The sequence below is a fragment of the Anomaloglossus baeobatrachus genome, chromosome 4, assembly GCF_048569485.1.
Source record: "Anomaloglossus baeobatrachus isolate aAnoBae1 chromosome 4, aAnoBae1.hap1, whole genome shotgun sequence".
NCBI lineage: Eukaryota > Metazoa > Chordata > Amphibia > Anura > Aromobatidae > Anomaloglossus > Anomaloglossus baeobatrachus.
The window spans coordinates 250939613-250954413 of NC_134356.1; the positions used below are offsets into that span (position 1 = coordinate 250939613).

The following is a 14801-nucleotide window of genomic DNA, read 5'->3' on the forward strand; positions in this document are numbered from 1 at the left end:
CCCATCATCATAGGAGAGACAGTATGGGGGTCATTTTTTTCGTCAGCCAGTAGACTGAGGGTAAGATAGCATATCTGATTATTTTTATGTTCACTATCTTAAGATGTACTATAGAAAAACAGAGAAGAGGGAAATCTATAGAGATGAATAGTGGCTGTGAGAACCCACCCATGTATCTGGACCAGTGATGAAGAAAGGGACGTGAACAGCTCCAATCAGTAAAGATACACTCATAAGGTACTGCAATATAATTGTATGTGCACATGATCAGGACTCACTGCGTTCTGGATGCAGGGGTTCCTGACCTGCGGGGCCGAGCGGTTCCTCTGCAGGGGAATACAGGAGACCACAGCTTCTTGTACTTACGATCAGGGTGCAGTGCTGTGCGGTCTCTCGCTTGTGTTCTCCCTACGGAGGACGCATATGACTCTGCAGCAAACAATTGACCTGCTGCAATCTGGAAAGACGCACCGCAGGTCAGTGTTTGCTGTGGAAAACACAAGCACAGTAGGCACGGGATTTATAGAAATTCATCCACTGTGCTTGTACTGTACAACACAGCACTTTGGATGCAACTGAAGCATGCAGCATCCAAAACGCTGCAAACACTGATCGTGAGAATGCACCCCAAGAGTGCAACTGGTATTTAAATATATTGCATCTGTCGCGGGCGGGGAGGGCGCTGTGCTCACCCACTGCTCGGGTCCGGCTGCTACTGCTCGCTCGGACGGTGACTCGAGCGGTGGGCCGGATCCCGGGGACTCGAGCGTCGCTCCTCGCCCTTGAGTGAAAGGGGGGTGTTTTGGTTTAGGGATATTGTCGGTGATGCCACCCACGGTTTGTGGTGAGGTTGGGACACCACCGCTGCTCTGTACGGGGATCCCGGGAGCGTTGACAGGGAGCAGCTGAGATGTTTTCTCCTCTTCATGGGTAGGGGGGTTTGGTCGTCCCGGGGCCCGGTGGTGGAGGTCGGAAGGTGGGTTGCGGGGCCTGGCCGGGTGCAGGGTCGCGGGGCAGCGCAGTGCCAGAAGGCATGGTGGTACTTACTCAGCCAGTAACGCACATGGAGTCTCTGGTAAAACTAACGGCTGGATGGACGAGTCCCACAGACGGCTGCGGCGGTCACTCCCGGTAGGTTGGCGGTAACTGTCTCTCCCTGCACCAGTGTTCTGTTCTCGGCCCCAATGGCTTCCCACTGATAGCCCGCTCCCCAGCAATATGTTGGCTAAGGGAGCCCTTCCGATGCCCGCAGGCTCTGGCCCTGGGAGCTCAAGCTCTGGCGGTAGCTTTATCTCCCTCACGGTTTGGACGGTTGCCTTCAGTCGGGTCTTTACTGCTGGAAACCCCGGAGGTTCCCGTCGCTGACGGATTTGACCGGTTTAACGGCAACTCCAAGCCTGGTCGGGGTCCGTAGGCCCTGCCGAATGGTGCTGGCTTCTCTTCGCTCCCCGGTTCGGTACCGGCGGGCCACCGCCCAACCCCGGTCCTACGGTTCCACTTCGATCGGCCTCGCCTGCAGACGGTCACCACCGTCTGCCAACCTTGCTGTATGTGCCCGGGCCACGCACCCGGACACCGGCAGTCAGTTGCTCCTCTACTCCTTCACACTCCTCTCACTTCGCTCCCCCTAACTGAACTCACTTCCTTTTCCCGCCTCCAGGACTGTGAACTCTTCAGTGGGTGGGGCCAACCGCCTGCCTCCACCCCACCTGGTGTGGACATCAGCCCCTGGAGGGAGGCAACAAGGATTTGTGTGTGCGGCTGATGTGCCTAACCGGGGTGCGGGGTGTGTTGTTGCAGTACCTGTGACGTCCTGGCTTGTCCAGGGCGCCACACATCCCCAAAGCATTTTATTAAAAAACAGAGAGGAAATGTTGACATATGCAATATAAACGAAATTAAGATGGAAATTACAGGAAAACGCTACTTATTTGGGAATTGTAGATTTACACCCTGTAGATTTACACCCTGACTACACTGTCAAATATAACATTATATGTCATTAGGAATATATATGTATATATATATATATAATTATTGTGTTTTATTTATGTATTTATGCTTTTTTGAATTATTTTTTGACACTTAAGAATTGTGTGTCTTATATTGGAGGTAATGAATCACGTGAACTCCAAAATGCAAGTTGTTTAAAGTTTATATGCAATGACTAAAGACTTTGTGTTTTTAGAAGAGGATGCTGATGGAATTGTGGTTTTTCACATTTTGTTCTGGGAGCTTATGGTACTACTAGACTTTAACCATCTAGCTTTCTAATAGATAAGCTGGCTATTTGCCATGTATTTATGCCTGGAATTTTTTTTTGGGGTAAATGGAATTTATCTGCTTAAAAAAGACCACATTTTCAAGTAGTACTTGGTCAGTATCATGATCATTATTATGTTCATCCAGCACTGCTTGTTGTACGATATGTACTCATTCTCCTCCTACCCTATGTTGCACTGTTAGATATCTGTGGCCGATTGAATGTCAAAGAAATAGGTCAATGCTCCCAGTCATACACTTATGTGCAAACTAAACAAACTGCTCAAATTACTGGTGAAGTTACTGCCATACTGCCATGATTGAGTCTGCTACTTTTTGAGAAATGACGTCTTCCTACCTTACAGGAAGATACGCAGCTGCCAATCTGTCTCAGAGAAAGTTGTGAGTTGAATCTTTTCAGTGAAAGTGATACACCATTGAAACCAGGATAGTTGATTTGTCCTCCACAATTGGGAACTACACCTGTTTTTATTGCCAGGCAACAGTTAAAGGAAACCTAGCAGGTCCCCTATGCCCTCCAACCCAGCAACATTCACATCTGTGTGACCCTGCATATCCAGCCCTGTATAATTTTAGTCACATAACCCAATGTTTAAAAAAGCAATTATAACCTACAATTTTCCTATACTAATAAGAGCTTTGAATAGTCAATGGAATGTTAGTTTTCCCAGACTAGCCGGCCCTCTTTCCATGTTATCACGCCCTTGTGGGCATCATAACATGATTTCCACAAGCCAGTGTCATCACCAGCTCCTGGAAACGTCGTACATGTGCGTGGCTTATTTTGGCATCGTCACTGCGACTCTGAAGCCTGGTGTACGCATCCCGGTTTCAGAGAGGCACCCTGTGAATGATCGGAAGTACAAAAGCTGTTCTTTCAATTGTTCACAGTGCATATCCTTGAAGCCAGCAACTGTACACCGGCTTCAAAAGTCCAGAGTTGTTGCCAAAATTAGCTGCTTGCATGCCCAAAATTTCCAGGAGCTGGTGATTACACCGCCTTGTGGAAATCATGTTATCAGGCTCACAGGGGTGTGATAACATGGAAACAGGGCAGATTAGTACAGAGAATTAATGCTTCATCAACTAGTCAAAGCTCTATTAAGCATCGGAAAACCAGAGCTTATAAGTACCTTTTTTAAACATTGAGTTAAGTTAAAAACATTATACAGGGCTGGTTAGTTAGGGAAATAAGTCCTACAGATATTAATGCAGCTGGTTTGGAGGGCATAAGGGCCTGACAGGTTCCCTTTAAAGCTTTTGGTGATGGACTATATCATGCAGTACCTAAACTGAAGCATGAGTTATTTTGAGATCTGCTATTGGCATCTGATGAAGGATATGTGTTGCCTACTGAAGCCCCTTGAATAAGCTACAAAATTTGTCAATAGGGATGACAGTCACAGCAACGATTTTACCCCTCCATATGTATCTTGGAATTAACACTCAACAGAGTTCAAGAGGAGATGGAGAAAAAAAACATGTTCATCTGTGTCCTGTGGCTGTTGAGGACTGTGAAGGTCTATGTTACATGCAGCAGGAAATAGATGAAGGGGGGAAGCCACAGCACATAGATGTGTAAGGATAATTTGATTTATCCCACAAATAGACCAAGAATGAGGCTTACAATTACAAGGGAAAATGACAAGAATGACAAAGCTGATTATGATGACCAACCATAGTAGCAGGGTGTGGAAAATTAACCAACTGTGCCCTTGGCCATGCTGGTGAGCATGACAAGTTTGTCCTGGAATGATTGTTGCATGAAAGGTGTATGTGGCAATTATTTTCTGTCTTCTGAATGTGCGTTCAAATTGGCATATTGCCAGAATCAGTTGTGTTCTCCGCTAAGCACAGCTTTCACAGTGAGGAAATCAAAAGACATCACAGCTGAAAAGAGACCCCACTAAGCTAGCCACAGAGCCAATAATCTCCGGTGACAATGCTATTGTTAGAATAAGCTGAGTCAGCAGCAATAAAAGTATATTAGTCATGTTTTGCCAGATATTGTATTTCCGACTGTGCCAACCTGAAACATTTCAGTAGACAAAGACTGAATGGTTAGATTTATAACTAGACTTTTTACTTTTTTCTGGCAGATACGCTAAGCTATAATTCCATTTACTTCTCGTTCAGCATAGTAAGCAAGTAGTAAGACTTGTCCCAAATTGTTGTCACATTGTGTCAAAACTCACCAAGTGTGAGGACTACATCTGACGCTGTTCACACAGGAGAGTCAGACATTCCCCACCATGCTGCTTTGGAGTTGCCCAGAAAGGCTTGGGCATCGACCAGCTGTGCTCTTATTGGCAATCGGGCTTGCAGGAGTTATTTTCTGTTGGTCTGCGGATTGCTGCTTGACTCACATGTTGCAGGAGACTTATCACAGTCACCTCCACCCTTTTAGGATGCTGGAGAGCCTGACTTCCTATGCCGATTATAGTTTTATGCGATTCCAGCTCTTTTGCTTTGCTATCCAGTTGCTGGTTAAGGTGTGTGTGCTGTTTGGTGTGTTGTGGAAATTCTCTTTTCTGATTATTTCCTTCCTTCCTTTAGTTTCCTTCTGATCATGTATTTTCTATACTTCTGAGTGATTGCTACGAGTTTGAGTTTTGGTTTTCTCCATCTATTTGTGTGGGATTAATCACTCCTGTCCTGGCTTTCTCCTGGGTGGAGGGAGGGGAGTCACTGGATCAGGGTTGTTCAGCAGCTAGGGTAAGGAAGGCGGCGCAAACATTGTCACCTTCAGATGTACATTTGGGATCAGGGTCAGTTAGGGTTTCCTTAGCATGAAGACCAGTTTGAGCTCACCTGTTAATAGTTACCCCATCACAACCTATGACAACTAGTCTGCCTTAAGGTTACCTAAAAAAAAGTATATTAAAAATCCTAAAAACAAAAACCTTCCTAAGATAAAACTTGGATTCATTTTGGTGCCTCTGTAGATATTATATTGAGTGGAAAACATGAATTGGCAATGCAATCACTTTCTCTATAACTATTAGGAATGTAGCCTATACTCAATTAACATATCTAAAGCTCATGACCATATTAACCTTATAATTCCCCATGATGGGTATATCTGTCAATCTGAGCCCACTCCACAAGCAGTAGATGCTGGCTAAATTAAATAGCCAGCAGCTGTCTCTAACAGAATTGAGTTCTGCCCATGACTGTTAACCTTTTAAATGTTGCTGTCGATCTCTTAAGCGGGCTTTACACGCTATGATATATCTAACGAGATGTCGGTGGGGTCACATCGTAAGTGACGCACATTCGGCATACTTTAGTTATATCGTAGCGTGTGACAGCTATGGACGAGCAGAAATACTCACCTTCTCGTTCATCGCCGACACGTCGCTCATTTTCTAAAAATCGAACATTCTGTTGTTCATTGTTCCCGAGGCAGCACACATCGCTCCGTGTGACACCCCGGGAACGATGAACTGCAGCTTACCTGCGGCCGCTGACAATGAGGAAGGAAGGAGGTGGGCGGGATGTTTATGTCCCGCTCATCTCCGCCCCTCCGCTTCTATTGGCCGGCCGCTGTGTGACGTTGCTGTGACGCCGAAAGTCCCTCCCCCTTCAGGAAGTGGATGTTCGCCGCCCACAGCGACGTCATTTGGAAGGTAAGTACGTGTGACAGGGGGTTACAACATTGTGCGACACGGGCAACAAATTGCTCGTGCCGCACAAACGATGGGGGCGGGTGCGATCACAAATGCGATCGCACGATAAATTGTAATGTGTAAAGCAGGCTTTACACTTGCACATACTGGCATCCATGAGTTACCATTTTGCTGGGGAGCTGCTGAAGCCCTCTATCACAGCGATCTTGATACACAAGTTTCAATAAAAACTGAGATTTCCACTATATACTCTAATACTGTGGTATTGCAGTATATACTACAAGCAATTGGATTATCTCATATATAAGTTTCCTGAGGTTACTAAAAAATAAACAAAGGTTTAAGAAATATAAAAAATAGTACTATTTGAATCACACCTCTTACCTGCTATTAAAAATAAAGAAATTGAAAAAAATTAAATACGTTCATAAAAGACCTGTCTTTTAAAATATAAAATTACCGTGTTTTTCAAATTATAAGACGCACTTTTCCTCCCAAAAATTTGGGAGGAAAATGAGGGGTGCATCTTAAAATCCGAATGTAGTTTACCAGGGGGTGGTGAAGAGGGGTCAAAGGAGGCAGGATTACCCTTATGCTATGCAGTGTGCTGCCCATGCTGGTCTATGAGGCGCTGTTCTGTACATTGGGCGGTGCGGGGCTGGTAACATGGCTTTGCTCTGTGGGGCTGCTATGCTCTATGCGGAGCTGCTCTGTTCTACACGGAGCTGCTTTGCGCGGAGGGCGGTCATTCTGAAAATGTTGGTGGTCGGCAGTCAGGGTTTCAAATAATGGCGCCTAGAGTCAGCGTGTGTGTAGGTGGAGCTCTCAGCTCAAGCTCTCATCAGCACACATGCCGATTCAGCAGACATCTTCAGAATGACTCAATGCCTCCTGTGCAGAGCAGAGCCGCGTCGCATCACCAGCCCCGCACAGCAGAACCATTTCACCAACCCCACAAAGCAGAGCCACGTCACCAGCCCCACACAGCAGAGCCGTGTCACCAGCCCCGCGCAGCAGAGCCGGGTCACCAGCCCCGCACAGAGCAGCTTCAGCAGTGAGTATCTGGGCCCCCCTCTGTACCACTTGCAGCATTGTAGTACTCTAGTACCACCCCTGCCTCCTGTGACCCTGCTTCACTGCTGCCCCTTCTCCCTGATAAAACACCACCGGTTTATAAAATGGACCCAATATTTTTTTTTATTCTTTTTTTTTCTCCAAATACGGGGTGCATCTTATAATCCGGTGTGTCTTATAAAAAGAAAAATACGGTAATTAACCTGACCTGTAAATATTGTTAGGATAAAAAAACTTGCCAGAACTGCAGTTTTTGGGGGGTACCACACTTACCTAAAAAAATACAATATGAAGCAATTAAAACGTATCTATTCTAAAATAACACCAATAAAACCATCAACTCACAATGCAAAAAATTAAGCCCTCAAACCGCTCCATTAACAAATAATGAAAATCAAAACGTGTCTCGGAAAATGAGGACAGAAAGTGATTTTTTTTACAAACTTCCGAATTTTTTTCACCACTTAAGTATAAGAAATCTATGAAAAACTTGTATCACCATAATTGTAGGGACCTGGAAAATGATTGCTTCCAGGTCAATTTTACCAATGAATACTCAAAAAACTTGGCAGATTTGCATTATTTTTACTTTTTCACTATTTCATCCCTGTTTTTTCCCTTTTTTCAGTACAATGTATACTAAAATGAATGGTGTAATCCATTACATTTATACTCATCCTGCCAAAATACAAACCCTTGTGTGGCTATGCAGACAGAAAAATAAAAAAGATTTAAAATAAAAAGAAAGGAATAAAGGGAATTGCATAAATGAAAAATTTTGCGGTCATTACGGTGTTTAGCCTACTAGTCTGATGACCAATGAGTTAATGAAGGTTTTTATATCTCTTCCATGATCCTATAAAATGAACAACCGATCCACAACCTACAGAGCCACAACCAATGCTACGTAGCACCACTTCTTTCACTAATGTAACAGCTTTCTATCGTAGTGGTACTTTTTATATATGAAACGTTCCTTACCTTTAACACTTTTTAGTCTTCTTTAATTGAATATCAACTGCAGACTTTTTTCATATTTCTGCATTCATTCTAAAAATGTAAAATATATCAAATTTTAGATTAAATACTCACTACTACAGATTATATTTTGAGAATTTTTTGGTTTCAGCTAAAAAGGTTACTGCAATTGATTATAGCAGAATTTATTGGTGGAAACAACTGAGACAAAGTTATATAAGTGAAAGTTACTGTACGTGTGTAAAAGGAAATGAGGTGTGCCAAATATTCCTAAACAATTCAACTTATGGCAAATAAATTTGCTCTAGTCTCAATACTGGAAAGCTTATATTTACTGATGAGCAACCATTCTCAGTACTTGATCGAGCATTGGGTTGTTCGGCACAGTATCCTTGTGCTCGGGTGCCATGCTAGAGTCCCAGCCCGCATGTTCATGTTACAGGGATTGCTTGGCAGTCAAGGTAGTGCCATAGCCATGTTGGCTACTGTCATCATTGTGATTGCCCAGCCACATCACATCATTGGGTTTATATATTATTATTAATTATTATTAATATTTATTTATAGAGTACCATTGATTCAATGGTGCTGTACATGAGAAGGGGGTTACATACAGAATACATATACAAGTTACAATACACAGACTGGTACAGAGGGAAGAGGACCCTGCCCTTGCGGGCTTATATTCTAAAGGATTTTGGGGAGGAGACAGTAGGTGGGGTGTAGGTTGGGCGGGAGCTCCACCTGGTGGTGAGGCGGTAGCTCCGCAAGGTGGTGAGGCAGCAGCTCTGCATGGTGGTGAGGTAGCAGATCTGCACGGTGGTGAGGCGGCAGCCCTGCACGGTGGTGAGGTGGCAGATCTGCACAGTGGTGAGGCGGCAGCCCTGCACGGTGGTGAGGTGCCAGATCCGCATGGTGGTGAGGCGGCAGCTCCGCACGGTGGTGAGGCGGCAGCTCCGCACGGTGGTGGTGCAGTGGGGTCATTGAGGATTATAGGCATTTCTGAGTTTTCAAGTTCCATTTGAAGCTTGCAAGTGTAGTAAATAGAATGGCGTGTTGAGGCAGCGAGTTCCATAATAACTTATATGACCCGGTGATTCCATGCTTGGCGCACTGTGCCCCAGAAATAGTGTGGGGAGAGCTTCTGCTGGAGAATGCATATTGTATTAGAGTGTTTCTAGCCTTAAGGTCCAGTCACACTAAGCAACTTACCAGCGATCCCAACAACGATAGGGATCGCTGGTAAGTTGCTAGGAGGTTGCTGGTGAGATGTCACACTGCAATGCTCCAGCGATCCCACCAGCAACCTGACCTGGCAGGGATCGCTGGAGCGTGGCTACACAAGTTGCTGGTGAGCTCAACAGCAACCAGTGACCAGCCCCCAGCGCCGCGTGGAAGATGCTGCGCTTAGTAACTAAGGTAAATATCGGGTAACCAACCCGATACTTACCTTGGTTACCACCGCACGGAGCTACACGTGCAGAGAGCAGGGAGCAGCGCACACTGAGCGCTGGCTCCCTGCTCTCCTAGTTACAGCACACATGGGGTTAATTTTCCGATGTGTGCTGTAGCTACATGTGCAGAGAGCAGGGAGCAGCGCACACTGCTTAGCGCTGGCTCCTTGCTCTCCTAGTTACAGCACACATGGGGTTAATTTCCCGATGTGTGCTGTAGCTACATGTGCACAGAGCAGGGAGCAGCGCACACTGCTTAGCGCTGGCTCCCTGCTCTCCTAGTTACAGCACACATGGGGTTAATTTCCCGATGTGTGCTGCAGCTACATGTGCACAGAGCAGGGAGCAACGCACAATGCTTAGCGCTGGCTCCTTGCTCTCCTAGTTACAGCACACATGAGGTTAATTAACCCGATGTGTGCTGCAGCTAAATGTGCACACAGCAGGAGCCGGCACTGACAGTGAGAGCGGCGGAGGCTGGTATCAAAGGTAAATATCGGGTAACCAAGGACAGGGCTTCTTGGTTACCCGATGTTTACATTGGTTACCAGCCTCCGCAGAAGCCGGCTCCTGCTGCCTGCACATTTAGTTGTTGCTGTCTCGCTGTCACACACAGCGATCTGTGCTTCACAGCGGGACAGCAACAACTAAAAAATGGCCCAGGACATTCAGCAACAACCAACGACCTCACAGCAGGGGCCAGGTTGTTGCTGGATGTCACACACAGCAACATCGCTAGCAACATCACAAAAGTTGTTCGTTAGCAGCAATGTTGCTAGCGATGTTGCTTAGTGTGACGGGGCCTTTACAGTCCTTGTTGCTGCAACGTAAAAAAAAATCTATTATATGTTCTAATAATACCGCTATTAGCTGCATTTAGTGTAGGAATAATGTGTTAGCGGCATGCAAGCAGGGATTCTAACCCTACTCACCATACTGCTTTTACTTAAAAAAAAATCTATTCTACCCTTTACCATAATAACACCACTATTAGCTGCAATTAGTGTAGGGAGAGGTGTTGGAGAACAGATATTGTATTAGAGCCATTTAGGCAGGGATTCTAGCCTAAAGGCCCTGTCACACACAGAGATAAATCTGCGGCAGATCTGTGGTTGCAGTGAAATTGTGGACAATCAGTGCCAGGTTTGTGGCTGTGTACAAATGGAACATCATGTCCATGATTTCACTGCAACCACAGATCTGCCAAAGATTTATCTCTGTGTGTGACAGGGCCTTTACAGACCTTTTTATTTCCTTGATTTGTTTTTTTTTAAATGGCATTCATTGTTTAGGTTATGGTTTGGTTTTATAACTTAGGTCATAACAAAGGTGACTGTCTGATAGCCCAGCTCGACTACCCATCTCTACTGAAGACTCTTATCATGTAGCCCCTCATTTTGTCACTTAGGCTGATTTCATTCTCCAGGGATTACTCCAAAGTGGTTCTTGTGGTGTGATTCAGTTCTGGACATCTGTTGTCATGATATTAGATATTAATTCCTGTTTGTGTGTGTATGTGTGACGCCCTGGGCAAGCCAGGGGTCACAGGTCACAACACCACCACACCCCACACTCCAGGTAGGCACATCACAGCTAAACTACAAATCCTTGTTGCCCTCCTCCAGAGGCTGATGATTCACACCAGGGGGTGGGCCAGGTGGTTGGCTCCGCCCACCAAGGAGCTCACAGCTCTGGAGGCGGGAAGTACCAGGCAGATAGCCCCGGGTAGGGCAAGAGTGAAGTCTAGCTGAGGGCTAGAAAAGAGTAAGCAAGCAGTGAAAGTAGAGAAGTGGTAAAGGAGGAAAGCAAGTGAGGTGACAAGAAGAAAGCCTGAAGGGTCCAGCTTTGTGTAGGGCCAGAACAGCAAGGTCAGCGACGGTGGTGACCGTCTGGAGTGGGACCGTTTGGAAGTTCCTGGAAGGACCCCGTTGGCTGTGTGCCCGGTGGTCTGGAGCAGTGTTCCGAAAGACAGTCAGCACCAGGGCAGGGGCCTCTCGGACCCCGGCAAGGCTAGGAGTTGCCAAATTTGCCGAATCCGTCAGCAAAGGGGACATAGATCCCCCAGCAACCAAGTCCCGATTGAAGGCAACAGCTCAACCTGAAGCAGAGAGACACCGCCACCGCCAAGGCACCAGTTTCTCAGGGCCAGCACCTGCGGGCAAAGTGTAGAGCTCCTCCGGCCCAGATTGTAGTCGGGGAGTGGGTAACTGGAGGGAATCCACCGCTACCACAAGTCAACCATAGGTGCAAGGAAGAGGGACATCACCGTCACCTACCGGGAGTGCAGGTGCAGCCGTCTGTGGGACCGTCCTACCAGCCGTTTGGTTTACCGTACAAACTGTGTCCGTGTCTCAGGCTGAGTGAGTACCACAGTGCCGCAAGGCACAGCGCTGCCCCCGCGTCCCTGCGCCCACCAGGCCCCGCACCTCACAAACCACCACCGGGCCCCGGGATCACCAACCCCTGCCCACGGAGGGGCAACACAACACCTGGCTGCTCCGCATCACCATCCCCGGGACCCTCGCATTGAGCAGCGGTGGTGAAATCACCACAACCGTGGGTGGCGTCACGAACTATAACAATCCCCGCACCCAACAAACAACCCCTTTCACTCACGGGCGAGGAGTGCCGCTCGAGAAAACCCCCGGGATCCGGCCTACGGCTCGAGCCACCACTGAGCAGCCGGACCCGAGCAGAAGGGGGCGAGCGCGGTGTGCTGACACCCTCCTCCCTGCCCGCGACAACTTGGCGTCACGAACAGGATCTTACCGCTCTGCCGTCTGGTGGAGGTACGCCTTGTTACCGCCGGAGGTATCCGGCAGAAAAATTTCAGAAGCCGCCATCTTTGGCGCGAAAAGTTCCCGCTCGAGCGTCTTCTCGAGCAGTAGAGGCGCGAAGGCTAAGACCCCGCCCCAAGAGAGGAGGGGCCGGAAAGAGCTAAGGGGGACGCGATGGCGGCTGGCCGCATGTAGTCGCGGCTATAAAAGCAGGGACGCCAGGACCCTGCAAACATACCGTTCCTGGAAGAAAGAGAGAAAGTCACCATGTGGATGCCATCCCGAAACACCGTGGCCCCCGCGCCGGGAACCGCAGCGTGGGTGGAAATCCGGACCGCGAAGCTCCACCTAAGGCTGCAGGTCAAGATGCAGCTCCTCTTGGAGGAGTGGGAGACCGACATGGCGGACGTTATAGCCACCGTGCGGAGACGCGAGGAGGAAGCGGAGGAAGGGAGGGTGAGTGACCCACGCCCCTATGTCCCGGAGGGACCGGTCGCTGCGGCTGAGGGACCCGGTCCAAGCCCTCTCCCCCCGTTGCCTCCCTCGCCACCCGTCTCGGAGGCCGTGACCCCGCCACTAGGCCCGCTACCACCGCCACCGGTAGCGATACCCAGCCCGTCCGCCCCAGCGGACCGACCTGTAGCCGGAGCCCGTAGCAAACCGGACGTGTTGCCATGGAAGGCCCCGAAGATTGTGCCAGAGACAGTCCCCGAGCAGTTTCCCGAGCCGGAGCCGATGACCCGCTCCGAGCCGAAGGCCCAGCTGCGGAAAGCCCCTGTGCCCATTCCCCACACCTCGGCTGAGGTGGCGCCGGGTTGTTGCTGCAGGGCAGCGCCCAAGGCCATGACACCGCGGGATACGCCGCCCACCTTCCTGACAGTGGGTAACGTTCTGGATGTCCCGCGGGGCCCGACCCGTGCGCCGGAGCTGGCAGCAGCGCCATATTGGGAAAGGGAGCCGACAAAGCTGGGCCTGGAGATCGCGGAGAGGGAGAGAAGGAAAGCCGAGCTGGTGGCCCGAGCCATTCGGGAAAAAGAAAATCTGCGGCAAGCGACCTTCCGTGTCCGGGGCCCGTTGTACGAGGGGCAGGTGAGGCGGTTTGATGTCCGCCGGGGCTACGGGTTTATATATGAACCGGGCCTGGAGGCCGAAGTGTTTGTAGCCCGGCGGGACGTGAATGCCCACCTCCCCGAGGAGCATCCTGGCCGAAACCTCATACCGGGAGACATGGTGCGGTACATCCGACACTGCGGAGAGAGGGGGTGGTTTGCCCTGGATGTAAAGCTCAGGAGCAGCAAAGAGAGCAAGGTGAGCCCTGCACCCCCTCCCTCAGATGAAGCAGCAGAGGGACCGGAGTAGGGCAGCGGAGCACCGTTGTCCAGTCCCCGTTGGGACCACCACAGTTTGTTTGTTGAAAGTTTGAAAAATGAAGAATGATAATTACCGAGTTTTCACCAGATTGTCTGTTGTGATTGAACCGGCCGGAGCCGGCACCGTTGTCCCCGTGGGGACCGTTTAAAAATGCATGGGAACTATCCATGGACAAGCCCGTGAACTTGCAGGGCAACCACAGACGTTAGTGGCTTGTAAATATGTTGGTTACCGTTACCGTTTTCCGCAATGCCGCCTCCGGAGAGGCAGGTTGGAGGGAGGTCCCTCAGCAGAGCAGGCTGGGGCCCAGCCACCAAAGGAACCGGTGGCTACCCTCTGGAGGGAAGGACAGATCCCGCTCAGGTACCGTGTGCTGGACTGTGGGTCAAGGGGTGCTGCCTGGGCTTTAGGGGCAGCATCAGGGCCAGGTTACTTGGGCGGGAGAGAGCGGAAACCGTAACCGTAAACCGTTGCAACGTTTAAGAAATGTGCCTCCCGTCTTGGGAAGAGTTATTAAAAATGTTATATGTTGATTTTCCAAATGTTATCTTTTTCAGAAAAATAAAACCGGTGTAGGACGGCAGCCCGCGGACGGTCTGCATTTTGCTAAGGGGGAATGTGACGCCCTGGGCAAGCCAGGGGTCACAGGTCACAACACCACCACACCCCACAGTCCAGGTAGGCACATCACAGCTAAACTACAAATCCTTGTTGCCCTCCTCCAGAGGCTGATGATTCACACCAGGGGGTGGGCCAGGCGGTTGGCTCCGCCCACCAAGGAGATCACAGCTCTGGAGGCGGGAAGTACCAGGCAGATAGCCCCGGGTAGGGCAAGAGTGAAGTCTAGCTGAGGGCTAGAAAAGAGTAAACAAGCAGTGAAAGTAGAGAAGTGGTAAAGGAGGAAAGCAAGTGAGGTGACAAGAAGAAAGGAAAGCCTGAAGGGTCCAGCTTTGTGTAGGGCCAGAACAGCAAGGTCAGCAACGGCGGTGACCGTCTGGAGTGGGACCATTTGGAAGTTCCTGGAAGGACCCCGTTGGCTGTGTGCCCGGTGGTCTGGAGCAGTGTTCCGAAAGACAGTCAGCACCAGGGCAGGGGCCTCTCGGACCCCGGCAAGGCTAGGAGTCGCCAAATTTGCCGAATCCGTCAGCAAAGGGGACGTAGATCCCCCAGCAACCAAGTCCCGATTGAAGGCAACAGCTCAACCTGAAGCAGAGAGACACCGCCACCGCCAAGGC

The 14801-nt window shown here is 49.2% G+C and overlaps 1 protein-coding gene across 3 annotated transcripts in view; it reads right to left on the reverse strand.

Moving 5' to 3' along the window:
• Positions 1-14801, reverse strand: part of MGAT4C (MGAT4 family member C) — a 235212-nt gene that overhangs the window by 101521 nt on the left and 118890 nt on the right. For 2 of the 3 annotated variants that reach the window (XM_075342429.1, XM_075342431.1), the window contains exon 3: positions 7968-8036. The exons of the other annotated variant lie outside the window; for it this stretch is intronic. The gene's annotated coding sequence lies outside the window, so the exon portion shown is untranslated. The remainder of the gene's footprint in view (positions 1-7967; positions 8037-14801) is intronic. 3 annotated transcript variants of the gene reach the window in all.